Source organism: Austrofundulus limnaeus, unplaced genomic scaffold (assembly GCF_001266775.1).
Source record: "Austrofundulus limnaeus strain Quisiro unplaced genomic scaffold, Austrofundulus_limnaeus-1.0 Scaffold499, whole genome shotgun sequence".
In the NCBI taxonomy this organism is placed as follows: domain Eukaryota; kingdom Metazoa; phylum Chordata; class Actinopteri; order Cyprinodontiformes; family Rivulidae; genus Austrofundulus; species Austrofundulus limnaeus.
The window spans coordinates 8,805-14,557 of NW_013952901.1; the positions used below are offsets into that span (position 1 = coordinate 8,805).

The 5,753-nt window shown below is 38.2% G+C and overlaps 1 long non-coding RNA gene across 1 annotated transcript; it reads right to left on the bottom strand.

The window, feature by feature from the left end:
- Positions 1-1,768: 1,768 nt before the first annotated feature.
- LOC106530201 (uncharacterized) lies at positions 1,769-4,148 on the bottom strand. The gene is made up of 7 exons (XR_001311742.1): positions 4,084-4,148; positions 3,604-4,007; positions 3,371-3,487; positions 2,998-3,260; positions 2,403-2,516; positions 2,105-2,306; positions 1,769-2,013 (listed from the first exon to the last, which is right to left on the bottom strand). It is a non-coding gene; the product is annotated as an uncharacterized LOC106530201 (long non-coding RNA).
- Between the last annotated feature and the right edge of the window lie 1,605 nt (positions 4,149-5,753).

Here is a 5,753-nt window from a genome sequence, read left to right on the forward strand (position 1 = left end):
GTCTCTTGATCTGGACTAAGTGTGGAACTTTGGCCCCCTTGTGAATTCGACCCCCCTGTGTTAGAGTGTTACATTTTGACAGTAATTTAGAGTCTGATTAGTTTAAATGTTGTAATTTATTGCACTGACCTTTGTCACCAAGCAGTTTCACCCAAATCAACATATTTCATATTGTTGGTGTTTTAACTGCAGCAGAGAAGCAGCTCCATGTTTTCCTGCCTTCCTCCGTCAGACACAGATGAAATGTTTCATTCAGATCATGGAAACAGCTCTATGACTGAAGGAAGATCCTCCACACAACAAAAAGACATTAGTCATTTTGATTATAGTTATTTTATAAACTCTACAAACATTGTCATTACTAGTTTTTGTTCTGTTGTTGTCAGTTTGTTACAGAAACCAACCTGTAGAGTTGAATATTAAACATCTGTATCAGACAGAATAAATCTGATTTAAAATAGATAAACATGTACAGGATGTGTCTGTAATGTCACATTATCAGGACCCACTGGTTCTGTGACACCAGACAAGGTGCCTGTTTTTACATTTGTGCACCTGTCCCTGAACATGTGTGTGCACGCTCCTGGTCACATGATAAAAGATGATTCAAACTGTTGGTCAACATGTAGTTTCTCTTTCAGGACAGCAGGTGTCAGTAAAGCTTTATAATCCATCCTGGACCATTCATTTATTACTTTTCTCCATTTTTGTGTAAAGATAAGCCTTGTCCTGATTTTAAACTACTTTTTTTTTTCAGTCAAATTCAACCAATCTTTATTCCAGACACAAAAGGTCCACAGTAAAAAAGAAAGGTAAAAACAAAAGAAGAGAAAAATAAAAATAAACATTTGTCATGATTTGTGTCTGCGCTTATGATTTATTCTAAGTTTTTCTGTCTTTTCCTCCTGTTTTCTTCCTGTCTGTCTTTGCTTTAGCCCCGCCCACTCACACCTGATCCTCATGTTTCTTCCCCAGGTGTTTCTTGTTTCACCTCATTAGTTCTTCCTTTATATTCTGTCCTTTGTCCTCAGTCTTTGTCAGATCCTTGCTCTCTGTTTACTGTTTGATTGTTGATGTTCCTGTCCAATGACCTTGTTCTTTTTGCTGCCACGTCAGCCTCTTTGTTTTGTTGTAATAAATCACTTTTTGCCTCCTCACTCAGTTCTGCATCCTGGGGTTCTGATCAACCAAGCTCAATCTTAACAATCTTCACTGAGTCACAAATAAATGATGACACCAATGTTTCCACAGTCTTGACATAAATCTCACTGTAGTAAAAACAGGATTTACTAAAATTACAGTTCCTTTATAACATGACACAGATAACCTACACATGTTTATCCATGAGGTTCCTGAGCACAGCTGCACATGTGGAGCAGCATCATGTCCAAACATGTGGCTGACACTGTGAGTGGTAGCCTCATACCATCATGTACGTCACATAAAGTTTCTGCAGGCTACTTTTTAGTATCTTCACCACAGATGGGCCGTGTAAAGTGAAGTACAAAAAACTTTAAAAAGAGCTGTTGAAATGTTTCAAATGTCAGAGTTTGAAGTGTTAATTAATTCTTTACTGAGTAAAACCTGTTTACTGACAGACTGAATGAAGGAAGAGTCAATAAAAACCTGCCTTTAATCTGTGAATGTACTCACTGTGGTACAGTACAGATATTTGTATTTGACTCTAACTTCTCATAGTTGATTATGTTTACTTTGTTTTTGTTTGAATTGTGAGATTTGTAAGATATTTTGGACAAAGTAAAACACAAACGTTTGTTGATTTAATAACAACTGACCAGGTTTGAAGCAGTTACAAATGTTCCTAATGAAGAATGGACATGTGAACATTTACTTTAAACAGTTTTCTTTAAACGAAGCTGTGTGAGCCTCTGGCTGCATTCCATCAGCTCGTTCATGTCCTCAGCACACTGTGCTCCTCTGGGAGGAAACATTGGGAGGCAGGGTTCTCCTGGTTCGGATTAGGTCTGTCCCCGACACAAAGATGAGCAGCTGCTGAACAGAGAGGTCAACTTGTCCATGTGGTGATGAAACAAACAGGTCTGTGTCCACATGTGAAGATTTAGACTCAAAGGTTTTCAGTTACCTTGTTGTACAACATCCAGCAGCCAGTTCTCCTCTTCTTCCTCCTTCGGTTGTTTGCAGCAGGACTCCATGTTACCATGAAAACACACTGCAGGCAGCTCACCTGTGCTGTAAACACACAGGTGGACAGTTTCTGCCCACTACCTGCAGAAGGCCCACACTGGTTCAATCTGTTCCTGTACTGGCTGACCATGCTGGGAGAGCTTTCAGTAAAAACATGTTAAACATGTTAAACATCCTGTAAATGAAACTAAGTGTGTTTAACTCCATATTCATGAAGAATCCTCTCTCATTCTTACCTGTGGAATACATGGAGCTCAAACTGTCTCCATCACACAGATGGAAACTCCTCCTTCACCTCCTGCAGCTCATCAGGTGTGGAGCAGGTCCAAACCTTCAGAGGACAGCTATGTCTAATAAAGGATCACAGAAATAAAACTCATATAATATTTAAAGTTCTGTTGTTTGACCTGAACTCTGGATCCAACATGTGAGGATGGACAAGTCTTCAGTCGTTTACTACTCTTAAATAATTAGAAAAGGTTTCTAAACAGCTTGTTAGAGGAGGAGGAGCAGGAGGAGGAGGAGGAGGAGGAGGAGGAGGAGGACTGAAACTAAGATTAAAACAAACAGAAGTAGTTTCAGACTCAGCTCATAGAAGAGGTGAAAGACAGGCTGTTAGCATGAGGACCACTCAGGACCAAAACACTGAAAGTCACTTTATAAAGACTCTAAGTGCATATGACTAAAATGTAAAACAGGGTGATTTAAAAACATCATGTGTAAAGTTTTTTATTTTTTATTTATTAATTCAGTCATAAAGAAGTAAAAGTACATCGAACGACAAACCAAAACCAGAAACGACATCAAACCAAGCAGAACTAATGATCTGACCTTCAACATGTTGTGTCGAGTCAACAGGAAGCACTGGTACCAGTGCAGGGACGTCTACTGGCTGACCACACATCATCCTGTAAAGACTGGTATTTAGGTCCACTGGGACCAGGGCCATTATGGAAGATGGACCCTGCAGTCAGTCTCGCTGCCAGGAAGTACTTGTTCCTGACCAGACCAGCTCCTCCAGGTCAGAGCTGAAGAACAGGTTCCCTGTCTGACCTTCAAACACTCCTGAGGAACCAACTTCTAACATCAGAAGCCTGGAAACAAAAACACACTTATTAATGATTACAGCAGCAGTTTGTTATGATGCTAATTCTAATTAATATATATATACTGTATATATACTGTATATATACTGTATATATACCTAAGAAACAGTCTTTGAGCCCCTGTAATCAGCTGCCATGTCTCTGATAAATTCCAGTTGTGGAACATCTTCCAGCAGACACTTGGTTTGGTCATGGTCATGGCTCAGAAGGGCTCTCTGTTGTCATGTAAGAAATACGTGTTCAATATCGACTGAAGTCAAGATGAAAACACAATTGTTAAATAAACTGATTTGTGAAACGAATAAAGTCGTACAACACCAGAATTCTGGACCTGAGTGAGGTTTATTTGTCACCGGCTGACAAGGAAACCACTCTGGACTCAACGTCAGGAAGTTCACGTTTTTACACGATTCTTCAATGCCTGAGTTCGCCCCCTGCTGACCTACGGCTGAATCACAGGCATTCATCCAATAACCCAACCTAATGTGATCATAACGCTTCACTTATGTGTTGGTTATGATTCGGACATGTAGCTACTCTATTTCAATGAACACATAATAGATCAAACATTATAAAAGTGTTATAAAAAAACCTAATACTCTAGTGTTGTTTCTAATATCAGTACTAATCTATAATAACTATAAATTTCTTCAAGGATACGGTGATGTTTGTGTCCTTTTTGTGCTCAGTTTGAAAACTGTCCAAGATGTCTGCCAGTGTCAAACCTGTCTCCACCTAAACAAGTGAAAACATGACGGTGCTGTTATTTAAATATATAATCCACATGATACAAGAGCAGAAAAACACTGACCTGGGAACAGTGACTGCAGAGTCCTGTGGAAGGTCTTCATCTGAGTCCTTCCCACTCCATCTAAATGTCTATGATAGAAAATGTGTCGTTCAGAACAAGTTTCACAGAAACACTGAGGATCAAATATAAACAGGACTTGTGTTGTGGAGTACATCAAGTTTTCTGCTGTCTGTACCACAGTACTTCAACACGAGTCAAACTAAAGTCAGGACGGATTACTACAAACACACACACCTTGTCTCCAGGCTGTCCTTGTGTAAAACACACACTATTACTACCAATAAATTACAGCCATCTGTTCAATGTGTTGCAGTTGTAGTGAATCCAAACTTAGGCTCACTCACAGAAGCACAAAAATTTATTTTATTGCAAGACCTTTACGAACAATAAGGAACACTAGGAACTGAGTAGAATTAGTTAAAAATTAAAGAGATACAAATAAAAAACTAAACTAAAACTAAAATACTGTGACACCAAGAAAACAAGTAATTTTCCTGCATCCATTACTTGTTGCTCACTTCTTCCTTTCAGGGTGACTGCAGCTCATATCCAGCAGTCACAGTACAACCTGTCATAACGAATGGAATCAGCTCTCATTCAGACATGTCATCCTGTAAAACAAACTCAGATCTAAAACATGAGACAATAATCAGGTCATTCCAAAGTGAAACTTGTTGCTTTCAGGAACGCTCAAAGAAATGAAGAGAAAACATTGTGGAAGTCAGTGAATGTTACTTTTATTGACCAAGTACAGGGAAAATATGGAATCACTCAATTCTGAAGAAAAATTAATCTATTCCAACAATTTAAATGCAAACTAATATTTGCAATTGTACATAAAATATGTCTTTAATTGCTGCTTTTGCAACCAGTTGGATGTGAAACAGACCTTTTCACATTTGTTTTACTTTTAAAAAAAGACATAAATGTATGAAATGTTTTATAAGGAGTTAACAACAAGTGATTTAACTGTTTTCTGATGTGGTACTACTACCAGGGTGGAGTCATTAGCATAAAATACACAGCTCCAAACTGGACAACTGGGAGTTTCACCCAGAGAGTACTACTACTACTACTCATAAAGAAAGGTACACAGGATCATTTATACCAAATACTGGGAACACCTGACACTGTTCACATTTATTTATTTAAAAAAAAACTATTTGTTTCTATTTAAAAACTCTAGGTTATAATAATGTTCCCAAACAGAAACCATAAACTGATAAACAAAAACAGAAGCTGAAGTTAGCAGTAGTACACAGTACCACCAAACAATAACACCAAAACAAACCTTTAACACGTAGTGACACAACCCAACTCAGGAAGAACAGAAAGTACTGCCAGCACACCAGAACCACCACCGGACCTCAGCTACTGGAAAATTAACAAAACAATTAACAAAACAAACAAACAAACAAACAAACCAAGCCACACAAATCCAAGCATATGAAATGGTCCAAATGTCCAGATTCTCTGTGAACACTTAACCATGTGGCATCAAGACTGGAGACACAACGCTCCAAACATTTAGCACATGGTCCCTCTTAGGATTAACAACAACAACAACAACAACAAATAATAACAACAACAACAACAACAAATAACAACAACAACAACAACAACAAATAACAACAACAACAAATAACAACAACAACAATAATAATAATAAT